Source organism: Acanthopagrus latus, chromosome 8 (assembly GCF_904848185.1).
Source record: "Acanthopagrus latus isolate v.2019 chromosome 8, fAcaLat1.1, whole genome shotgun sequence".
Lineage (NCBI taxonomy): Eukaryota > Metazoa > Chordata > Actinopteri > Spariformes > Sparidae > Acanthopagrus > Acanthopagrus latus.
In genome coordinates, this window is record NC_051046.1 from 21714885 (window position 1) to 21740171 (window position 25287).

Sequence of the window (25287 nt, forward strand, 5' to 3'; positions counted from 1 at the left end):
AAGCAGTAATGACTCAGTGCAGCAGCCTCTGACAGGCAGGAGAAGCTCACCACGAGAGTAGTAACGTTCTGTCATAAAAACACAAATGGCTGCACACACACACACACACACACACACACACACACACACACAAGGACACAATTATTATCTGCTATTGTGCCGCAGGTCAGTATGTGCTTTAGAGCTGCTGATGGGCCGGGGCGATGTGGCCTTAAAATAATAGTAATACTGCTAGTGTTTCATGGATGACTGTAGGGATGACTACTAGTCACACTACATTCACAAATTATTAACATAAAAAGATTATTTATACAAAAAATCAGCAGTGTCGTTATAATGACTAAGTGGGCATTAGAACAAGTAGAACAGTCTGTTCTGTTCAGAAAAAATGACACCACTTTACTATAATGCAGCCTTTAAAGTAACAGCATAAAAATCATGTTGATGGTTCAGTGTGTTGTAACAGGGTGAACAGGGTGTCTCTATCATTTGTTTCTGCACTACGTAACTTCAATGAGAGGATAGGATCACAGCGTTACATGCATGTTTAATTCAACATGCAAGTTTTCAACACATATTCTTATGATGTGATGACATTTGTTCGCTGTTAGCACCTACATTATGTCTGACAAACTGTTAGAGACCTGGGATTTGTATTTAAGACAGTGGAGACTGCAGGGGGCACCTAAGTGCAGATTTTTACATGATGTTGCTTTAAAACCAGGAAAAGACATGAAGATGATATAATATTATGTAACTTCTACTTTTCTTCAGTGACTTTCTTTGACTTTTCATCATTTCAGGTAATGTAAACATTGTGCTGTGAATGTGCTGTGAAACCAAACTGTTATAAATAAAATGATGTTTCTGAGCCGGCATGACCAAGTAATATTTTAGTACTTTTAGCCAAATGTCTTGATAATTATTGAATGAAGTGCCATGAAGGTTGGTACAGCCAACCTCAACATAAATTATATCATCATTGGTCATTTTTTTATTAATAAAATTGTATTTTATTAATAAAATTCATAAAAATACCTTCTAAAGGCATGACAGAAAAAAACTTAAAGAACCCTTGACTCTGCAACATCATCATAGACACATGTGGCACGTGGTGCTCTTGATACCTCCATCATTAGTGGCCCCTGAAAAAAAAAATAAAAAAAAAAATTCCCACAAATCAGCTCACCAACCCAGACAAAGGGGACCGGCATGGGCTGTAACTACAGAGGCAGTCAGGAGAGGAAGCCCTGCCAGCTAAAGTCAACAAGTGTGCAGTTACAACTCTCACTCTGCGCAGACACAAATCTGCATGTCACAGTGTGTAAGCAGAGCAGACGACAGCACTCCCCATAAGTCCATTTACTGCAAAGATGTCATGTATAGACTGCATGTCCTCTAGCGTGCACACTGAGTTAATGGTATTGAAATTCGGCAGCTACACACAGTACAGCATTATAGGTTTAAGCTAAGGCAGAAGACCTACTGCACCTTGGCAGTGGCTCTGCCATTGTCTATCTAAAATATTACAGATCAACTCATCTGTGCCCAAAAACAAAAGGTCCAAGCTGTTGAGAACAGTGCAACAGAAACCCCCCTCAGGAAAATAATGGGAAACATGAGTTTTCCCTGGCCGATCCCACGTATACATGTGAAGAATTTAGCTTTGGAATAATAAAGCTGCTGCACCTTCAGCCCGAGCAGGCAGGATCCTGCCTCGGAAATAGACTTGCCTGTAAACAACTGCCTGCCATTCACATCGAAATACGGGCACAGAGTGTGCTGCTCAGAGTGTGTATGTGATGGACGGGAGTATCTTATCTGCATCTCATGAATGCACACATAAAAATGGGCAGACTAAAATAAGGACCGCAGAGCAGGCTTCTCCGAAACTATATGCAGGGTCAGAGTGAGTCATGGCACCTCCACAGAACCAGCGATATCTCACACAGACAAAGACAGCGGTGCACAGCCCTGCTCTTCCTGTTGCTGATTGGCCCAGAGGGAAGTGATTAAAAGTGGCAGGGGAAAGAAAAAAGAGACAAGAGAGGAATAAATGTTGATATAGCAGCACAGCTCGGCCATTGTGAGGCCTGGCGGGATGAGATCTGACCAGCACGGACGCTCCTGCCCCCCCTCCTCCCCTCCATCGTCCCAGAGAATAGGAACTTTCATGAAGGGACGGCACAGAGAGCCCAGCTCTGTGGAGGCCGTGTGGGACAGAGAGAGCTGAGGAAGTAAACACAGTCGGAGGCTCACATTGCGGCTTTTGTTCGCCGCAGCGGAGAGAAGCAGCCAGTGGGTCCCAGAGAGAGGCCTCGTGACAAATGTTATGATTGTTACTCAGACTAGTCATAGAGAAGGTTAGTTGGTGGTAGCAACCGGTGACGTCAGCGCTGGTTTCTCCATGCGAGCCAAGGCCTCGCTGAAGAGCTGAGCACAGTGGCGCATGGCTCAAACCACTCATTTGCTCCTCCTTTGAGTGTAGCGCGCTGGTGGGCATGACGAGCAGGAAGGACTCCCAACATTTAAACATCTAATCCACTGTAAAGCCCTTGTTAGTAATTAAATAGATTACAGTAGATTTGTGCGATTTAGAGAGCGGCCAATGAGACGGTGACGTCGGGAGGGAAAACAATTGACCACAGGATCGAAATGAAACAGAAAATGTTGGGGTCACTCTGGGTATGAGAGGGCAGGAATTCGGGGTCAAGACCTCTGTCTCCCCTGCCGTGCACCAGAATAAACACAATCCACGGCACAAGAGGTAGCACAAAGAAGAGCTGCTGTTTCGACGTGGCCCCACTTGCCTTCTGTGATGAACGAGTGAGTTTCCTCATGTGCCCACCGTGATTTCAACACTTGCCTGTGGGCAGGAGATATTCAATCTTAACCAAGGCATGTGATAAATTAAAGTCAGTCCGTAATAATTAATCAAATCAATCAAAGCCAAGAATAAAACAACCTGTCTTGCAGTTTATCACTTTGGTTTATATGGAACAACAACTACCACCTCTGGCATGCAGACTGCTCTCCTCATTGGGAAGTGCCCCCCCCCCAAAAAAAAATGCTGCTGCTTCTCACTTTCAGCATCCGCTCCGCTTCACAGGAGCTCGTCAACACCTCAGAGGAAATTAAGCTCAGGATGATAAACATCACTGGCCATGCCCAGGTCTGAAAGCTTTACGCCTCAGGGATCAGGTTTAAATTTCCAGCTACGTCAGGTGATGCTGGGTGACAAAAAAAAAAAACCACAATCATGATGATTGGGCTCATTAGAGCATCTGTGCTCAAACACACACGCCGCACAACGCTTAGACGAGGAGACAATCAGTGGGGAGCGGCAGTGTTGATGAGCATATTGTTGCATGAGGCATTTGTTCAGAGCAGCATCTCCCTCAGCTGTTCTCACTGAAAGCAACGTATGCTTCAATGTATGATTCTTCACATTCCTTCAGGCTTACGTGATCGTGTTATAATGAAACGCATGCCTTAAAATGTCTCAGCTCAGATCGCAGGATGTTTCATTGAGCCGCATAGAGCAACACATGGCTTAGTGGAGCTGCAACGGTTAGTCGATTGGGTGATTAGAAGGGAAATTTTCCCAATCAATGAAGTGCTTCAGTCAAGCTTCAAACATTTGCTGCTTAGATACAATGGTGTGCCCCTTTCATGTCATGTATGATGGTAAATCAGGAGTATTTGGGTTTGTCACTTTGAGACGCTGACTCCATGTTGATGGAAAATGGATTTTTCAACTCCAAAATCAAAAACAGCTCAGAACTTTATAACCCGACAGTATGTGCTGGATGTGTCTTCAAATGTTTTTGTTTCCGAACTGATTCCTTCTTTGGTTGAAATGCTTCATACGTTTCAAAACAGTCTACAAGAACATGAACAGAACCAGTTCCATGTTGGTCGAAAAGGGTTATCTCTCACTCCCAAGGCAGCTCTTTGTGGCTTTTCAGCCCAATTTATCTGATTGTTTTGGTTTTTATGTTTCTCTGCGTCTCTCTGCTGGGTGTTACTTAGGAGGCTCTCCTCTGCTAACAGGTCATCATCACTTTAACACTAAAGGGCATGTGGTGGCTGTGTTTACATCTGCTTGCGGTTTAAGAAGTTCATGTCATTTCTTTTAAAGAGCAACTTAATTTTTTAGTCTTCCTCATACATTTTTTATCCAACAGGTTAGACGGAACAGACATGTGAATCAGCTTCTTTGACTGAGGTCTAAGTTTTGCTCTTTGACATGTGATGCCCTAATGATTCCCTGCCAAAGAACAAGTAGTCACAATAGTCATAAATTACACTTACTGTTCATATCATAACATTATAGTATTCCCTTAGTTACTAAAAACAATACAAGAAAGTCAGCACAAACTGTCTGTAACGGTCTAAAGACATTACACCGGGGTTGTTTCGTTTTCAAGTATCCAGTGAAGTGGATGTGAGGCGTTCAGGTGCCGAGGCAGGGCGGTCAAACACGAGCAGCACGGGGCTCCTTCATCCATCACACGGGTTAAAGTCGGACGCGGTGGGGAAAAAAAGCGCCGATGTCATCACGTCACGCAGGAACACGGACACGACAGGAACACTGCCGTCGACACACACCGTTAGAGAAATTCCGCGTCTTACCTGCTGGACGTGATCCTCTGAGGTGACTCCACACGAAGCGGTGCCGGGCGGCTCCAACACAGCAGCTTCAAACCCAAACAAAGTTACTCCGCTTCCGTCCGGCCAACACAAAACCAAAAACCAAAACCAGAAAAGTCTCCGGGCTCTCTTTCCACAGAAACACCGAGCTCTTCTTCCTCCTCACAACTTTCGGCGGCCGCTTGTGCTCGCTGGTGACTTGGGAACAAGAGTTTTCTGGTCCCTTCAGGAGGAAGTTTTGAGGAAGAAGAGAAGGGCTGTTACTGACTCCTACAGGCGCGCCAGGGTCCTTTATGTGAGAGCCACAGGGGCAGGGAGCCCAGCCGCTTGATTTATTATGATGAGTCTCAGAGGTCGAGCTATATGAAATTAATTTGGCAGTTGTGGGAAAAGTCCGTTTTGACAGCTGACCACAGAGACCATGGTAATGTAAATATTATGAGTAGCTTAATGTGGCACTCACATGGTAGTGAATAATTGGGGAGGGAGGAGGGGTAGAAATTATGAGTTACAAGATGATGGTGAGCTTCAAATTCATCATTCGAGCAGGATTTGGGCTTTTTTTCACTCCCTAAGTCTGATTTAATTACTTCATGATGAATCAATACAGCAGCAGCAGCCAGAAAACTTCATCATGACAAGAGCGCAGTGTGGCCAAATCACACACACACATGGGGTTTTCCTCTCTGCCAACAGATTAAACCGAGTGAAGAGTCTGGGGAAGTAAATTTAAAGGTGTTAAAGCCGAGCTGTTCCTTTGGGAACATACTGCCAGAGTGAAGCAAAAGCTCACAAACACACAACTGTTCAAACAAATTAATATTTTGTAAGCGCAGAGCAGGAGACAGTAAACATGGGGAATTATGAGATATTGTTTGTCACAAGACAGCCGAAGTGTTGTCTTTCTGTCTGCAAACCACTCGTATGTTCACATCTGTATGTGTCATAGGCGTATTGATATTTCTACAAAACGTCTTATGTCACCTTCACATTACAAGTTAATGACATAACTACCCCAGAAAGCCACTGACCGCAGATTAGGACTTGTGTGTTGACATTTGCCAGCCATGGCTGTGGTGAGAAAAACTGTGTGTTTGTAACAAGACCTGGGGACATGTCACGCCGTATTTGTGGCGACAAATCCAGCTGTTTTCTGACGGGACATTGGGAGCAGCTGTCCAGCTGTGTTTGTTTAGAAAAAAACAATGCTTTGGACATCTCCAGCCGTGTTTGTGCTGACAAAATCTGGTGTTTTTAACAATACATTGGGACACGTTCAGAGCTCTGGACACCTCTACTGGGCTCTTCCTACGAAACCACCAACAATACCAGGTCTTTTCAAGGAGATTAAGGGACACGTCAACCTGCATTCGTGGTAACAAAACCAGGTGTTTTTGACAAGAATTCAAAACATGTCCAGCTGTGACAGTGGCATCAGAAATGACCGTTTTATTTAGATCTTGGAACCTCTAGAATTCTGCTTGTGGTTACCAAAACAGGTATTTTTAATTTCAAAGCATAACATTTTCTGATCCCTAACCAGTGGTTTTTGTCCCTAAACCCAACTTGAGCACAAGCACAGAGCACAAATTTGAAGTTTCATCATATCAGTGCTTTTGCAGAAGCATACATTGCCGCCATTTATCCTCGTAACTGAATTGGTATAATACGAGATTGACAAGATAGATGCGGCAGAAACACTTTCCATGTTTTCCTCATCACATTTATGTAGGCGAATATTTGCGCTCACCTTCGTATGTCTGTTGAAGCTACTGGCCCCTCAGTCGTCATTATTTTCAGCAATATACTGAGAATGTGCATCAGCCTTCAAGCTTCTGTTGTGCCCTTTGGACGGTCTTCAAATTATAATCATCCTGTGTTTTCTCTACGGAACACCAGGAGAAAGCCTGCAGTATGTGAGGGAAAACCTGAACTCATCACTCACAGTAAGGGTCTGTGGATTCCCCCTGCTGTCATGGATACACTGATATAAGGTGAGCGTTACTGTGAGACATTTTAAAGACATAATCATTAAACTGCACATGCTGATCCCCTGATGGATGGGATCATTTGGGCAGAAAGAGGACCTGATGTGTTTGAACTTGTGGTAATGACAATGCATATCTTTGTACTGACTTTCCTAACCAGTCCTTTACATCCTTCTATATTAAGACTTATTTGCTGTCTGCTTAAGAGGTAGAGAGGTAGATTCAAATTTCAATACCAGCCTCGTTCATCTACATTGAATGTGAAGCTAAGCGACAAAGTCCATCTGCATAGCTTTATAACTAACATGCTGTATTTTGTTCATCCACATATAAACTTAACTGTAAAATTCTAGATGCAATTGTTTTTACTCTTTTTTTTCTACTGTCACTCAGCTAAGCTAAGCTAAGCTGCTGGTGGTTATTGCTTTGTATTGAAAGGACACTCTTGTGTAAATGTAATTCTCAGCAAGAAAATTAACAACTGTGTGTCCCAAAAAAACCCCTTCCTGTTTTGGTATCCATTTGCTGAAGGGACCAAAATAAACTGCTATAAATATATACTGGATCCAGTACAAACTGTTTCCCTTCCCAGTTTTTTTTTTTTTTTTAATCACGGTTTAGCCTGTGTCCACTGTACCAAAATATGATTTATGCCAGAGGTTTTTATTTGAGTGTTTTTTTTTATTCATCATACAATTTCAAGGGGAATTCCTCGGCTTACATCTAATGAATTGGGAGTCACTGCAGCTTACAAACATTCCGGTCCTGGGTTCGGTCAGGAATCCTCCTGTGTCAGGGATGACTGTTCCCAGTCAGTTATGCGCTGTGCATTCCCGAGTCATTTCCTTCAGTGAGGGAGCTGCTCTTTGAGGGGTCAAATGGTCAGATAGTATTTTCTGTCAAAACAACTTCCCAAAACGGAACATCTTGAAATTGACCACCCGTTTGCATCACAGCAGGGGCCGTTATCGTTATCTAATGTGGCCTGTCCTCTCGGCAGCAGTAATATATACAGCATGGGAGAGAAGCCCAGGTGGAGCGTGCTGGGTTAATGACTTGATAGCGAGCATGGGACACACCTGGAAGAGAGCCAGTCCTGCGCTAATCACAGTACCTGCACACCTGTGATAATCAGTGAAGCCTCGCCGAGAGAGAGCACGCACAGCACTGCATGCAGGGAAAATAAATTCGATTCAGACTTCAGAGAAAACAAGAAGACATTTGGTCTGCTCTGCTCCGCTTCAGATGATGATGGTGATTTTCTTCAGGCATCATTTGAAAGTCTGGCATGCGGACTGGGTCATTCATCACTGCGATAATAAAACAAATGCACAGTGCGATTTTCCATCTACTGTATACGGTCGAGCATTGTAGTTCATCAAAAGTGTGCCAACACACTTAGTTTGGCAGGTGGGCAACAATTTGAACAGCAGGGACGGCAGTTGTAGGAAGTTAATTTCCATTATGGCGCTTGTCATCATGATTTGATTATGAGTGACAGATTTTACACTCCATAGATGCCAATTTTGTCATTTGTTTTCCTCAGAAAAATATCTTGTGGCCTCAGATGAATCAGCCCCCAACCTTGTTGTCGCCTCTGCCCTCGTCACAGTTCATCAGAAAAAGGACCCAAACGACTGAACAACAAATAGCGAACTTTAATGATGAGCAGATACCATTGAAAACAAAATGTACAAAATGCAAAAAGAAAAGGCAGGCAAAAGGGAAAAAAAGGGGGAAAAAAAAAACTAAAGAGAGTTACAAAACTTATACAAACCAGAAGCCACAGAGAACAAAGCAGGAACATTGAGGACACAGGAGGACCAGTGGACAGGAACACAGACACAGGAGACACAGCATGGAAATAAGCAGACTAACGACAGAAGTAAAGAAAAAACACAGACTTTAATACTCAACTCACAAAGTACAGATGGGTGTAGACAGAAAATGGGCAGAAAGCAGACAAAAATAGGAAGTGGAAAGTAAACTTGACAGATTAAATTCTACAAAAAAAAACAGGAAATTACTTACTAAATAACCCCAAAAACATGTCAGTTCTTTGAGTTGCATCATGCTAAAATCTGTTGAAGGTAAATTGTGTGTTACCACTGACTTTAATAGTGTGCGAGGCCTTAGATATAAGAACACAATGAAAGCTATACAGACTGCAGCTTATCTTACACCATTTTGTAAATCAGTACAAATCTCGACATGTGCCAAGTTACCGTGTCTCTTACTGTAGTGTACTCAGTGATTTGTTTGTGTCTTACAGACCACAGTCAGTCTTCAGCTAACGAAGGCCACAGTGGCTAATTCCACAGATGCACTTTAATGATCTTAATCAAACCCAATTAGGTGTAGCCCATTAATTTAACGTCCCTCTTTCTCCAATCAGTGTGTGCTTGTTGTTGTAGCTGCCGGGCCCTCTGTGCGGACTGCTGGCCTGCGGACGCAGGTGTAAGATGTTCCTCCCAGCATTGTCGGAGGGCGACCTTGAACAAACTATAAACCAGCTATTTGTCTTGCTCGTGTTTACGAGGACACCGGGCTGCTTTCTTAAGGGCTGAAAAGCATTTGATTTGTGTGAATGATAGCAGTGAGGGTTGTGTTGTAGATTAATGCTGCGTGTTCCAGGCAAGCAGTGGAGAACTGATACCCTTGATTATTTTCTCTAAAGGTCACAAAACAAATGCCTCTTGATTCCAGTATGGAAGGTAGTAAGAACTTTGTCAAGGGGAGTACAAAAAGAAGATTGTTAGATTAATACTGATTAATCATCATGAGTTGTTTCATATAAAAATGTATGTAGGGGACAGAATGTGTCTGGTTTAGCCAGATAAACTGTAATATTACTGCTCATGACAAAAAAACTACTTTTTGGTCACTTTGAGGGAATGTAGAGTCTTGAAGTAATAAAGACAGCACATCCTTACACAAACACAAACAAATAGGTGTAACTATCACATAACCTGTTTCCGTTTCTTGTTAGGCAGCGGCTGCTAGTGGCCGTAGTAATTATCACAGCAGCAAAGGAGGAAGTCATGCAAAGTAGTATAGGGTAATATGAAGGATGTCTTGAGTTGACTGTTGGGTAAAACCAGGGATGGTTAGTCTGTATGAAATTAAAAGTCAATGGTGACTTAACAACTACATATAGGCATAACATAACTTAAGCCATGTGTTATGCTGGTAGCTGGTAGCCCTGTGTTGCTAGCCTCAATAACAGTGAGACTTGGTAAGCTGACTTCATTCCAACACAAAATTTGACTGGTAAAATTGGTACACTTTCCTTTTAAGTGTTAGATGGTGCAACAACGCACCAATAAAAAAAATCACACTATTTCCACGTAGTTCGATATTATGCGACTGGCAGAGGATCAAAGTCACAGTGAAACCCTGTTATCAATTATTCACTGAGCTTGCGCCACTGGCACACCTCAGCTGTCTGAACCGATGCCCTTCAAACAAGACCCCTGTATTTGCAGCTCAGTATCATTCACCTCACACAACAGAGCGGAGCATGGAAAGAGCCGTCAGCCCTTACTGCTCACTGCAGGGTGGCGTACAAATCAATAGCCTCAGTAGTCAGTCAGCTCCTTCAGTGCTGAAGATTTCCTGCAGTGGCCAATTGGAGAATCACATCTGGGCTCAGGACACATTTAGGTCTCCGGCACTGTGGGTGGTAATGAGCATCCCAGCAGCGTCATTGTCAGAGGAATGAACTCAGGATCAAATAATACCCCATACTTCACCTTCTCAACTAGCTGTGCCGGTCTCACACAGAGGAATACAAAATGTCAAATCATAAAAATAGCTCCGATCGCCATTATTTCTTTCTTTTTTTAATGCCTGGCTTCCTTCGCTACCCACTCTGGGAGTGTCCTGGGGACCACAGGCCCGAGGGTTTTCCCTCAGTAGTTAAACCTTCACACTGACTGTTGATTGCAGGGTGGAAAAGGGCTTTGGTTTTATGACTCAAAATCTCAACAGGGACCTCACCATGGCAGCTCATATAATATCCTAAATAGCTTTGCTCATATTAGATTACATGCTGCATTTCCCTGGTTTTAACATCCAGACGCTTGCGAACAACGAGGCTCTATGTGCACGCAGTTGACACTCCCCCTGTGGGAAGCTACTTTATGAGCTATTACAGTAACACACATCATTCATCCTGGTCACAAATGAACCCTTAGGTAAGTGAAAATTGGAGCCCTTTATACTGTGTGTCTTTTGGCTTCAGAACATGTGTAATTGAGATCCATCAAACCAACGTTTTTAATACAGACTGTAAAGGGTGACATGACATACAGCAGTTCACAGTCAAACAGTTTTTCCCAATAACTCCTGAAGACATTTCTCATCAGCGTTGACTTCAATCATTTTGCGGCAGTAATGGGCACACATGACGACCAGCTGAGAGGTCAAGGACTTGGATCTCGATGTGGCAAACTGCAGATAAATTCCCCACCAGCCGCATGATTAAGCAAAAAAGATTTGCTGCAGCTGCTCCTGGCCTCCCTCTGCCATCGACCTGCTCCATCGGCTGTTTGGTTTTCATCAACGCACCCGCCACCTGCTCTGATCCTGCATTCGGATGCCAACTTAGTGGGGCTGGCGGAATATAAAAAATGTGATACTGGCAGCAGTGAAGAATAAAACATGCAATGTTACAATCAAGTTACCTTTATATGGAAGAGAAAAAGCAGGAGCGATTTATCAATTAATTTACCTCTTGTAATTTTTCACATTACCCCAGCTCTGTGACGCAGCCCTGATTGTACAACAAATACTGAATGATCAATCCATTGCCAGCAGTGCACTGTAGAAGAATGATGACTATATCGGGGAAATACGCACTTTAGGTATTAAATCCAGTGCCAGTGTGAGATGTAGTTTTCCGCTCATATAGCAAAGTTAAAAGTAACAGTAATTATGATTGTGATTACCTTTATTAAACATATTTAGGATTTTTCCCAAACTTTAAAGCCACATTATGTTGAAACTGAATTGTTTGGGGGATTTAGTGCCCACCGCAGTTTCTGATTGCAACACTACTGTTGTAAATACAAATTCCAGGTCTGTAACATATGTCAGATGTAATGTGCTAAAAACAAACACTTATGTCATAACAATTTTATGTCTTGACAACTTATATGTTGAAGTACAAATCTAGACATCTTGAGAAACACCTTTGACCCTATTAAAAGACACTGTACCATCAAAATCACTTCACATCACTTATCTTCTCTTAAGATAGATAGATAAACTGGCTATGAAAATCTTTAACTCTTCTGAGTTTACACCTAGAACAAGGAAAACAACACTCAAAACAAAAAAGAGGCAACCTCAAAACAAAAAAAGAAATAAACAGAGAATCACTCCCAAAGGAGGCAAAGAAAAAGGCTGAGAACTAATCTACTCATTGAGGATAATACTATGAAAATGTACAAACGAAAATCAGTCCAACGGAGGAAGACGAAAAGACTATAAACTTAATCTACGCTGCACTAAAGAGCTGAAAAAATTACAAAACCAAAAACTCTCTAACTGAGGTGAGCAAAAGGCTATCAAACAAAAACGAGCTTCTAACAGAGCTGACAAAAATTACACAAAATTAACACGAAATCACTCTCCTTAAGAGGAAAACAAGGAATCAGACATACAAACATGAGGGCACTTGGTGTGGTCCAAGGCGAGGACTGTGATCAAAGGCTGGGGTACACGCCTGATCGAAATACTCTGGCACAGGACAAAGGGAGATGCGGACTATAAGACACCTGAGGGTAATAGGAAACAGGTGGAAACAATCAGGGGATCAGGGGAGCCATCAGACCGGTGACACATGAGGAAAGGCAAGTGACCTGAAACGAGAGGAGAGTTACTTTTCAAAATAAAACATGAAATTCACAACACAAAAAGCCCAGGATGAGACAGCCCTCACTGCAGTGTGACATCTTCAGTTTGATAGTTTGATAACCAAAATCTATTTTGTCTTATTTTGTCATTGTAATTACTATGTCTGTGCTTTCACGCAGTTATTCAATGCTACCTGGTCACCCACCTAATCAATTTGAATTATAATCGGAGCTTTGTAGTTGTCCTAAATAACAACTGTAAGGGCAATCTGGCTTTGTGGTAAAGTGCAGCAACAGCTTGATAGTTAATGAATCACTAATGAGTCATCCCTCAATGACTAATTCGAAGACTATATAGCAGATAATGATGAGTTACTAGAGAACAGGCTGGGAGATACTATATTAGGTAATGTTCAGTACATTAATATCTGTGAATGGATACATTGACCACTTTAATCACAAGTTGTTTCTGAGTACCCATCAACTAGTAACTAATGATTAAATAATTAGTAGAAAAGGAGTGTATTCTTAACCACTCATTGTTTGTAGTTTCACTTACACTCACAATAACTAATGATTCGGTAATTAATTATTAATGAGTCATTACTAGTTCACGACAATTAGTGGGTGGATGATAGTTTATATCAATAGTTTATTAACAACTTATGGTCAGTATATCGATCCACAAATATTTATGAACTAATCATTACCTAATGATTTATTAATGATGTATCTCCTTGTCTGTTCTCTAGAAACTCATCATTATCTACTATAAAATCTACTCAACTCAGTTATTAAGGAATTACTCAATCGCAATTTATTAACTATCAAGTCATTCCTGATTCTCACTCAGTTCTCAGTAACTATTCATATTCAGGTGTCCCTTATTGGACGGTTTTAACAGTATTTATAACAAACTTCCCACAGAAAATTATTTTTGCATAAAAAGGTCATGCGCAACTGGATGTTGCTGTTATTCTACTTGATGTTCAGACACCAAAATCCCTTAATGGAACTTCATTAATGCAGCAGACAAAAACAATTGCCCTGCTTTACATACATATCTACTGCTCACCTCCACTTTAAACCCTCTTGACTTTAATTTTGTTCCTTGAAAATAACATGCAAAATCGATTTCAGGCTGAATGAAATGCGTATTCAGTGCTCATTCAGAGTTTGATTAGGGATAACAGGCTTTTCCCTCTAGGAACCATAAGCCGTCATTAAACACCTGAATGTGAGAGGCAGAGACCTGAGTTTGTTTAAGAAAAATCCTCTGCAGACTCTCGTTGCGTGGTAAGACACCACTCTGCACACTGCAGTAACAGAGTTGAGACCTCCGTGAACGCTTGTTGTGCAGTTTTTTGACCCTCTGACACGAATGCAGAACAGACATGGCTTTTTGTTACGCTTATTACCACAGGGATTCAGCAGTCTGTTTCATGGGTTATTGGCACAGTGAAACACAGCACAGCTAAATTGACAGACTGTGAGTGAGCGTAGACAGAGGACGAGGCAGCATCTCGAGATATCCATTTCTCAACAATAGCCCTGTGGACAAAGTGCAAGTATCGCTGGCGGTGTAAGCAGACAGACATTGAGCCAGTTTCAAACCCTCCAGGAGGGAAAATCAAAGCAATTTTTCTGGGAAATAAAATCTCCAATTTATGACAAACAGCAGTTTGTAAAACTAGCTGCAGCGCCACAAGCTGCACAGAGGACCACATTTACAAGACCTTCTGAAAGTGTGGTATAAAACACATCGTATGTTATAGCTGTAATCCTGAAGGTGTTTCATGACATCAAACCACATTTTCAAAGTTTACAAATTAAAATGGTGAACTAAGCAACAGACTTTACATTGTCCTGTGTGGGGACTGCTTATACTCTGCACACTATGAAATCAGATCCCTGTTACCATTATTTTTGACTGATTACTTAATCAAAACAATGCAAATGAGTTTGGCTGCACTGTAAAATTGTATCTCAGCTGCTCCTTCCTTGTGTTTCTGACAAAGTAGCTCCTTAAGCTGCCAATAAGCAACTTTTTTGCTTCTACTTCTCATCGAAAAAATGACCCTATCCTTGTACAGTTTGGTTTCCTTTAAGTCTTGCTTTCATTATATGATTCGGCCCGCTACTGGAGTGGATTAAGCCGAATTGCACTGTTTTTCTCTGGTCGATACCCACAGATAACAGTGAAACAACTGGAGTATCTGTTGCAACTCTACACTACAAAAGAAAATTCCACACCAACCAGCACTAAAAAAAGAACATTCGACTTTTAACATGTTAATTTTGAGAAGTTGGTCTACAATTAAAGATGCAAAATGCAGCAGGCAAAGTTTTCACTTCGGCCGCAAGTGGACGCCATTTAAGACGCAGAGATCAACAGACGACAGATCCACATTTCGACATAAATGACAGATGTAATAACTCTTTGTCATCCACACCAGTCATCCAAGCACACCTTTTTCATGTGTGGGACAGCACATACTTTGCTTGATAAATAAATTAAATTTAAAAAAGGAAACAACTAAAATGTTAATTACTGAAATCTTTTTCATGACTGGAAGGCTGACAAAGTTGAGTCACCTTGGTTAAACATTTGAAGCACCCTAGTTCTAAGCCCAGTGGGTTTTCCCCTTTCAGCCTCCTCCACTGCAAAAACATTTCCATGTCATTACTGAGGAACACACCAGGAATTCCATGTAAAATCTGATCTCCGTCACAGCACCATGAAAGGCGACATTCTCCATTAAAAGAGGCGGGTTGGGTGACCAGGGAGACTTTTTATGGCGTGAACGCTTGCACATTATAGTTACTATGGGAACTGGGACTCTGTGGTTATTCCAGCGGAGCAGTAATTAGTTGTAAGAGAAACGAGAAACTGGAGGGAAAAGAACAAGTGAACACACAAAGTGAGCGCGATGTGTTCATGTGTTAGAACAATCAGGGCGCGAGGTCGGGTTGAAGGGTGAACCTGCCTTTCCCGCTGTGGGGGTAATTAAGAGTCAAGACAGATTGTTGCAGTTTGCTCTCCACTGTTCATTTACTGCGTTCTCATGACTCACCTGATCATCTCAGCTCTGTCTTCTCTCCTAAATGTCTGCAAACAGGTTTAATCTAACCACAGGGAGCGCTGAGAACAACAGGAGAGCTTGTGCACATCATGCCTCATCACTCATCATCCATCTGTCTGTCGCTATAATGAGCGGAGTATCATGTACCGTGTTGTAAAAGATACGCTTTGAAATGCCGTTCCTCGAAATCTATGTAAAATTATCCTATAATGCAGCTCTGAGTCTAGTCCAAAGTAAATACAAGTCCAATGTAAAGCATTTGCAGTACAGGCAGGCACGGTATTAATCAACTGGAGTTTGAACACTGAATTATTTGTTCATTTTTCCAGCGTACATTTTTTAATGCATAAAAATAAGCCTGCAGGTGACCTGCAACTAACCCTATTAACTGGCCCAACCTGTACAGTATTACATGGTCCAAGTTCAAATTAGACAACAGTATCACTAAAAATGAACTCTCAAGTCATGTATTCTTAAAGAAATATTCAGGCACCTGGAAAACAAATGCCTTTTTGGGACCTCAAAATACCCCTGGCCAAGAGCATATGGGGGCAACGTGTATACATTCCAACTTTAGGGCTTTAAAAACCAAAATAAACTGTATATTGCTCGATTTAAATCTCAGTGCTTACAATCAATCAATTACAATGTGGCGTATAAGTGTGTGCTGTAGTGCTGTATGGCGGCTGTCCTTCTTCCAGAGAGTGCATGATAAGGAGCATATGAAACCATCTGGAACACAGGGGTGTACCTTGGCAGCTGTGCTCCTCTAATCGCCCACTGTAAACATACAGTAGTGTATATGTTAGCTGTAATGAGTCTGGTGCTACAGCCTGAGGATGGCAGCAGACATTCTCCTTGTCTTTGACACAGATGGCATGGCGAGATAATAAGTTGTCAGAGCTTGCTCGAGGGTCTGGGCTGTTTAGATTAAGGTCTCACATAGCAGACTACGTGCAGGGCTGGGGCCGTAAAGCTCCTGAGTGGGAAAAACAAGTGATTTCCTGAGACTTCTGCAGAGGAATTATGTAATTCATGGCAAGTCGTCGTCAGTAGTTAGAAACTTGATGATGAAAGGTTCGCAGGCGGCAACAAATCTGAACCTCTGTCATAGGGCAGCGTCAGCCATCCCTTTCCTATAAGAACCCTCAGTGAGTCAAGACTTTTCAGTTAATCATATAAGAGCACAGACAGACTCCTAATAGCATTATAATGGTCAAAATACATTACGTGGTGCCTGGCAGTGCAAGGCCTAAAGAGGTATTGATTTAATATAACACATTAGGAGCATGGGGTGCTCAACTAAAAATCTTACCAGTTTTAAAGAGACCATGAGTTTTACAATAATTCGTTAGATTGAAGTCCTTAAAACACATTAATAATAATAATAATAATAATAATAATAATAATAATAATAATAATAATAATAATCAAGCTGATTTCAGTCACAGACAAGCTACAGGGTCATCTCAGTTGGACAGCAGTGTCTTTCACAACAGGCCAGCTCGTCAAAAGTCATTCCTAGCACATTAGTTCTGATGCCAAAGTCAGCACTGCAGCCACTGACATGCCATTACTGAAGTCTTCATCAGGGTAAACTGAAGTAAGTAAGGGCTGCTTCTATTTTAGAGTGGCAGTGAAAAAGGCACAAGCCTTTGAAATGGAATTTGCGGTCTGAGCAACTTGTAATTTAGGGAAATGGAAAACTATAACTTCTCATTGAGGTTCATGCGAAATAAGGCCACATGCATACTTTCTAATTAATACGGGATGCATGGCCTGATATCACTATGGTGTTGTTGTTCCTGGAACATTGTAATTAATGCTCTCTCCAGCACCGTCAATGAAAGGGTCTATTCTAGCCCGAAACCATGTGTATTTCTGCTCCTTAAACCTGGTGAATCTGCGACAGAAAACCGGAAAGAATATAATATTATAGTAAATGAACTCAACATTAATTATGATGTCCTGGGAACACCACCAACAAGGCAATATCAAGCCTTGTTGGTGGGGACAGAGGGTGGAGGCACTGCAGTTATTTTGACTTCACAGCAACAATGCAGCCGAGGATGTTTGATCAAGTGGATGGTGCAGAATGGATAAAAAGCTGCAGCGACATTCTCTATTTTGGAGTTCATCACTGTCAAGACGGCTCGCTGTTGGTCGATGCCCGCGCTGTGATTTTGTGGGACAAAGTTCAGCCACGTTTAACTTGACAAAAGATTCACATGGATTTTACTTCAGCCCTGTGATGCAAGGACTCCTGTGGGATAAACTGAATTTGCGGCAGAATGTTGCAATTTTAAATGTGACCTTACGACCTTATTGACATAAACTGCACTAGTCTCTCCTTAGTTGATTCCAGTATGAACTATTTGACCCTGAACCCAATTAAAACCAAACAAAACAGAACAATACCCTGGAATACAATGTGAGTGCAGCATGTCACAGGAAAGTTGACCTCTGCAGCTCTTTTAACAGTTCCTTCATTCCTCATATTGTCTCTTCTATGATGACACAATGACCCCTTCTTCTATTACTAAACCAGATGTAAAATCGTCAACACGCTCTCTAAAACTTGGCAAATGCACAAGCAAAAGCAACACTTCTTCCTCACGTTAGCAGTCAGGAAATGGAACTGGAGGAGGACACTGTCACAGAGTGCATTGCACCATGAGCAGGTGGAGCTGAGGTTTGCTTCAGTAATGGCCAATCAGCTCCTCTCAGCCACTCTAAAGCCAGTCCACCTCCACACCATGACAAACTGACAGTTTTTCAATGGGGCTGGTAGCACAGTCCTGAGGCTGGTTTCTCTAACAACAAAGTGTCAAGCATTTAGAGCCGTCAGGAACAAAATATACAGAATCCCAAAAACAAATCCACATATACCAGACGTGGATGAGGTCTCCTTTGAAGTTCAATTACTGTTTCGGACTACAGGGAATTCCCTGTCACTATGTTTTTCATGCAAATGAGTGAAGGCAATATATTTTAACTGCAGTAACTTGTAGCCTTATTTTCATTATTTATGTCTGTTTGAGCCGTTGACATAGCTGCCTTCGCTGACTTCTCCAGGTTGTTTGGACCAGAAGACACATTAAATTACCTTTGCCAACGATGGTGGCAGGTTTATATACCAGAAAAAGAGGCCTCTGTTTGTAAAGGCCTCTTGTGTATGGAGGAATACAAATGCCCAAATCATGAACAATAATTACATTATTATACAATTAAATGCACTGAAAATAATATTGACATGTAAACATTGATGTCGTATTGATATTACCATTTATTTCCACTTAAGTTATTCATTTCTTTACTTTCCTACATTTCGGCATCCAGTATTGTCTTCTGTCATCTTCATTATGCAAATGAGGGGGGCTGTCAATCAAAGTGTGTCATGGGGTCAACTTCTTACCCATTGGTTGATCGATATAGACTAACTACACCTGCCTTGCACCCACACCACCGATCACTGGCTAGGCTCACAGTGGGTCCTCAGCTCTGAAGAAGCTAGCTTTTGCACAATGAAGCAGAAATAAATATGTAAATGAATATATAAATACATTTAGAAATGAATGAATTAAGACTTAAAATGGAAAAGTTAATGGGGAAGTGGAATTTATCCAAGGGTAGATAAATCCAAAGGCAAGTTAATGCAGTAATATCAATTTATATTTAGTTCTTATAACTAGATCTTAATTGATGGCTACATTTATTTTCAAGATTATTTATGGTTGATTTAATGGAACATTTCTTTATCTAATGAGCTTTAATGGCAGTTTCAGTCCTCTATAATTAGGCTATTCCTGTCGTTTTACTAAAACACCTCACATACAGTATGTCTGAACAAGCTAACATATTTGATTCCTTCACAGCTGTAGTAAAATGTATTTTGTAACAGTTAAGGCAAACCTTAAAGTTTGCAAAAGAAAACAATACATCCACATTTGAAGCTGATAAAAGTCAGATAGCTGGACATGAGGAAAAGACTGACAGCGTTAAAGCAAACATGAAGCCGTTAGGAGATGAACTGAACAAAGAGTGCATTTATTTTCGGTTTCACCTGCAAAAACGTTTTCTGGTCTCAGTCTCCGACCCTGAAGATTTTTTGTTTTTGATTCTCTGTGTATTTTTAGACTGTTGTTCATACTGGAGATGCAGTGTAAAGAGGCAGTCTGAGCTAATGATGGACATTAACAGTCGTTTCAGACATCTTATTGATGTAGACTTAATGATTTCTATTCCATGGAATGCTGAAGCCATAAAACATGGAGTCTTGCATTTGACTGTCTCATTCAGTATTAATATTCAGCTTCTATTAAGAGCTACGATAACACGATGCACACTCTATACATGTTACTATAACACAGAGTTGAGATAGAGCTGCTTTATAATGTCAGATCAGATTAAAGCTGTCTTTTCAGCGAGGATGACGTCACAGAGCTCTCTGTCTCCGTCCTCCCTTTGTTGAGGACACGCACAGACATCGTTCCTTTTGTCTCTCGCTCTCACCTCAGCGGCGACTTTTTTTCACATCTCTTTATTTTCTGTGTTTCTGGTCTCAGTCTCATTTCCTCCCCAGTCCTTTCTCATTTCCTCTGCAGCTGTCCCTCAGACTCATGTGCCACCAGCTTCACTGTCGCTCTCGAGTCCTCTCTTCTCACCCTACCCATAGATGATTTGGATGTCCAGGTTATTGCAAATATCGAACATATTTCACATTAATTCACATGTGTCCCTTTTCACTTGCACACAGATCAACCTGTCGAACCAAGGTCTTTCATTTATCCTCACTGTTGCAGTCTTTATCTACAGTTTATTACTGGTGTATCAGTTTCAAACCTGTAAGTCGTAGTTGTGGGTGTAGTCATTCATACATCCATTCATACACTGATGGAAGTGGCTGCCATGCAAAGTGCCAACCAGCACATTAGGAGCAGTTTGGGATTCAGTATCTCGCCCAGGACACTCAACAAGCAGACCAGGGGGATCGAACCAGCGACCTTCCTTGGCTCTACCCCTGAGCCACAGCCGCCTGTTCACACTGCAATCAAACGACACTAATTATTTATTTTTGGCCAGTTGCCTGTGATTTCTACTCATCTCACAAATTAAATTAAACTCATATTTTAGAGTATAAATTCATATTTTTTTATACACTCTATTAACTGAAAGATTGCTAGGCCCAAACCTCATACCTGGTGAATACCTGTGCAATCACATACACAAATCATCCCCAGTGTTGGGGAGACTTAAACTACATGTTGTTGAACTACATAGCTTAACTACAATTTGCTTTAACTACTCAATTTACAAACTACAATTTTGGCTAATAACACGATTTTTATTTTTAGAAAAAAACCTATATAACATAAATTTTTTTTTATTTTTCTGTGAAAAAAGGCATGAAACATGTCATGACATGCTAAGCCAACGCTGCCTCTGATCGGCTTGCCCTGGCAGCACTCAAATGCTTATCCAGCCAGTGCAGAATGTGAGCGGCCGTTTAGTGTTGGTAAAGATGTTTTAGTGCCAAACGAACCGGCTGTCTGATAAAAACTTTGAGAAACTGCTCATGTGTCGTGTCAACAAGCGATTCTGCCTTGGCATCTATTTCTAGTGCCTCAGTGTTAGTGCCTCTGAAGTTCCTGTGATGTAGACCAAAAAATGTCAGTGTTTGTTCCTTAAAAAATAAAACTTGAGTTGAGAGGCTTATTTCATCTGGCATTTTTTTTTTGTTTCATACACACCATATGTTGATTTATTTAATGCTGAGTTAAATGAGTATAATGAGCATAAGTAGTTGCTAAAGCTACTTTTTTTAGCAGTAGTTTTAGAAACTACATTTCTCCAGGGGAAGAAATGTAGTTTGTTCAAACTACTGCCAGGCTGAACTACATTTAGTTTTACAAGCTACGCTTGCAAAGCAGCTTCCCCAACACTAATCATCCTAGACTCCCTTTGTTCACTGTCATCGGTAATGTCAACAGCGGGTGATTGTCTGATTACACACTTCATCAGCAATTACTTAAACTGTATATTGATTCTGGAGCAGAAGTGGACATCGGTGTAAGACACTGTGATGACAATTAACTGAATCTGGTGGCCATGCTCACATGATGCATGTGAGTTTCCAATTAATAACAACAAGAGAGCCGAGGGTTCATGGCTCTGAAGCATAGGGGAGCTGTTTCTGTGTGCAGGTTTGTGTGCTCTGGTATCTATTAACTTCACTGCTAATTAGTGCAGAAAAGAAAAATGAGCAATAACATTTGTATAAGCAGGCTGCCGCGGCTAATTTATACTAAGCATCCGCATGAGCTTGGTTTTCACCTCGGGACACAGCAGATGTCAACTGGCTTCAAATCAAAACTCTTCGGGCACACAAACGAGGGCCTGTGAGCACAGCTGGATTTATGCTGGCCGGAGTGTTTACTTTATGAATGATGTGTCTCTCTACAGTACGCCTCTAAACTAGCTGGCATACTGCAATGTAGAAATCTGACATGATGTTAGCTGTTAAAAAGCAGCTGACTGTCACAATGGCTGAACTGTATACCAACATCACTTCATAAAGTAAGTCTAAAATAAAGACGTATAATCCAGGTTTAAAATGACTACTTGGTGGGTAAAATCCATTAATTTAAAGATAATTACAAGCAAGAATTCTGCATGGAAAATGTCTAAACCCATCTGTCACTATAGAAGAAGTCTGCGAATGTGGGAAGATATTACCTAAATAAAGCTGAAACGTAAACCTTGTCTGTGAACATGTGTGCCTGAGTCATGTTAGAAAGATTTTCATCAGCAGCGCTGGTTTAATGATGCTGATCACCAGTGAAGCGATTTCGACCACAAGACAATTTGTGTTTATCTGCCCAAACAGCCAGATTACGTTCCTGTACATTAGCTGTGAGCTAGCAAGCAAAGATAATGTGTATTTTGTGCACTTTTGAAACCCAAAAGCCGAATCTGTGTTGCTGGGTGTTTATTCCTCCAGCAGGTCTGGTTGGACAAGAGACCAAAGTCCCTCTTCCAGAGCTGGCTGGCTCTAATCACATGAGCTCATACAAAACTTTTAATTTCAGTCACCATGTTGTTATAAAAGATCAAATTCAAATCAGTGAAGGTGCACCAACAGTATGAATCAATCTGCTAGAGCGAGTGATCCGTGAAGTGGAGCAACTTGAAAGGCACGTAGGTCACTATTCCTAACTGAGGTCTGTTTATGTGTCCTCTCAGGTGGCAGCACTATCAATCACTGGTATGAGTAAATAGATCTCATTCATCAAAAATGATAAATGCATGAAAAAAAAAAAAAAAAATCACAAATACACTGAACTTCCAATACGGGTGTGTCAATATTTGCCCGTATTTGTCAGCAGCCACACACGTTGGATTGTGATATTTATACCACTGAAGTATTATTCCGTCACATCATCATCATGAATAACCTCTGTTCTCTTGTTTTGTACCTGTTCCCTTTGCTCTTGCTATTGTTCAGGTTTGTTGCAGTTAACATTGGTATATGCAGAGAAGATGTGATATTTTCAGAAAGCAACACGAGGTCCCTTCAGGTCCCACGCCGATACAGTGGGGGGGGCACCAACCCCCCAACACACAGAGCCCACCATGTATTTCTGTCTTCCATTAACACCTGCCCACAGGGAAGAAAGTTTAATGAGCTTTTGGTGTTTTTCTGGTTGCCTATTACCTCTCCTCTTTGTGTCGTGTCTCTGATGCATGCAAATACAACACCAGACGTGAACCTCCATTTTTTTTTTTTTTTTTTTACTCATTACTATGGAAGATTACAATGGCCTGTTTGGCAGAAAGGCGAGCCCGACCAAATTCTGGGTCTCCGTTAATGTAATGCCCACACCCACAACAACAAGCACTTGAATAAATCCAATTAAACCAAGTTTAATCTCATGGATCGCCTTTTGGGAGCTGATTACCGCTGTAGTCGAGTTTTAACAGCAATAAAAATACAGCACAAAACAACAATCCTCTCGTGCTCCACGGGTAAATGTGGAACTGATCGGTGATACTGAGGACATGAACAGCTTCAGCGGGGACAGTGTTGGAGACGAAAAGTGGCATTTTACTTATTAAAGTCTTTAAAGTCCAATTAAGGTGCCTAATTATCTGATCCTTCTGGAGTGGGATTAATGAAGCTGCTCAGCGCCCATCTGCTGGTGACAGTGATGCTGTGTGTGTTCGCGTGCGCGGGTTCGTGTGTGTTTGTGCATTGAAGATGCGATCTGAAAGACGGAGTCGAGCAGAAGAGAGGCAGAAGTATCCGGCCGCCCTTCCCCCGCAGCTCCAGTCATCCTTCGCGCTGTCTTACATGTGGAAACCATCAACAGAGAGAGACAAACGCACAAGCTAAGGCAGACAAGCAAACCTGCATAACCTTGAACTAGTCTAGTAAACAGCGTTACTATCAATAAATCTCTTCCACTTTCCCTCTGTCGTCCTGGCGAACTGTTGGCCCCTCTCTGCGGAATACGGCCTGATTGACAAGTGCTTCCATGTCCACAGAGTCACTTGTTAAAAGTTCAAACGGGGCATTAAGCTCGGCTGAGCAACCGGGAGGCCTTTAAATGGATCCATGTGAGCTGAGGAGGCCTGATAGCAAACAACAGCCGCGCCAGCTAGAGCGCACGTTATTTTAATCAACCTGATTAATCAGTGTGGAGGGAGCCATATGGGAACAGTTCCCCTCCAAGGAGACTCTTTTATTTATGCACCTTCAGCTAACAACAACAAAAAAAAAGGCCACACTGCTCACCTTGGTAGAGCAAAAACATGAAGTTCTCAGCGAATGTTAAGAGGGAACATTTTAATATTTAAAGAACTATGAATGTTTCAGTGGGTTTCAAAAGGAGTAGTTTGATATTATGGGAAATATGCTCATTCTCTTCTGCTGAGAGTTACAATTCAAGACTGAGGGAGAGTGAAATGTGAGGCTTTCATACTGTGCACGGTGTGTTTAAAGCTTAGTGTGCAATAATAATAGTAGTAGTTAGCGGACAGCCCACCTAGCACCCTGACTGTACAGTCATTGTAAGATTAAACTCAATGAACCTTGTCGCTAGTTCTACAGAAGCACCGTTGTTGTCAGATCTGGGTTAGGGCATACTGTAACTCGGTCAATATCGCTCAGCGCGTCCCGCCATGCAGCCTCTGACAGAGCCGTTCAACGCCTCACTTTGTAGGACCTACTATGTAGTTAGTGAGATTGATCACACACTCACGCAGCCTGTCAACACCAATAAAACTCACTAAGTCATTACCTCTCTACCAGTTGTATCTTATGTAATTATTACCCAAATAGAAATGTAAAATTGAGAAGTTGTGGTGAGGGTTATCTATTTAACGGACAGTAAGGTGATTACCCAGAGTCTTCGCATGTACAAAGTCAGGTCAGCTGCTTCCCCTTTGTTAATGCAATAATAATAATGTGCTGGCTATAGCTTGGCATTAAGCCTACAGACATAAGAATGGTATTGATCATCTAAACTAATTGTTGTGCAATTGGGCACATATTATGAAAAGTCAAAAGATTTCTTTAGAAATAATTGTGCAAAATAAATCTGGGAAATCTGATTACATAACTGGCTTATTTTTGAACATTTTCAAGAAGGAATTCTTGCATATTGCCGCTTTAATCCAGACATTAAACTTGACTCAATTGTGTTC

General features: G+C 41.6%; 1 protein-coding gene and 1 long non-coding RNA gene across 7 annotated transcripts in view; both read right to left on the minus strand.

Moving 5' to 3' along the window:
• The window catches only part of tspan9a (tetraspanin 9a), a 189207-nt gene extending 184260 nt beyond the window's left edge, over positions 1 to 4947 (minus strand). For 2 of the 6 annotated variants that reach the window (XR_005076612.1, XR_005076609.1), the window contains exon 1: positions 4636 to 4942. The gene's annotated coding sequence lies outside the window, so the exon portion shown is untranslated. Of the gene's footprint in view, positions 1 to 4635 lie in introns of all 6 variants that reach the window. The other 4 variants (XM_037107937.1, XM_037107936.1, XR_005076611.1 and 1 more) reach the window with 3 other exon arrangements.
• A 5948-nt stretch (positions 4948 to 10895) lies between these two features.
• LOC119024818 lies at positions 10896 to 12431 on the minus strand. The gene is made up of 2 exons (XR_005076613.1): positions 12308 to 12431; positions 10896 to 11255 (listed from the first exon to the last, which is right to left on the minus strand). It is a non-coding gene; the product is annotated as an uncharacterized LOC119024818 (long non-coding RNA).
• Positions 12432 to 25287: the final 12856 nt, after the last annotated feature.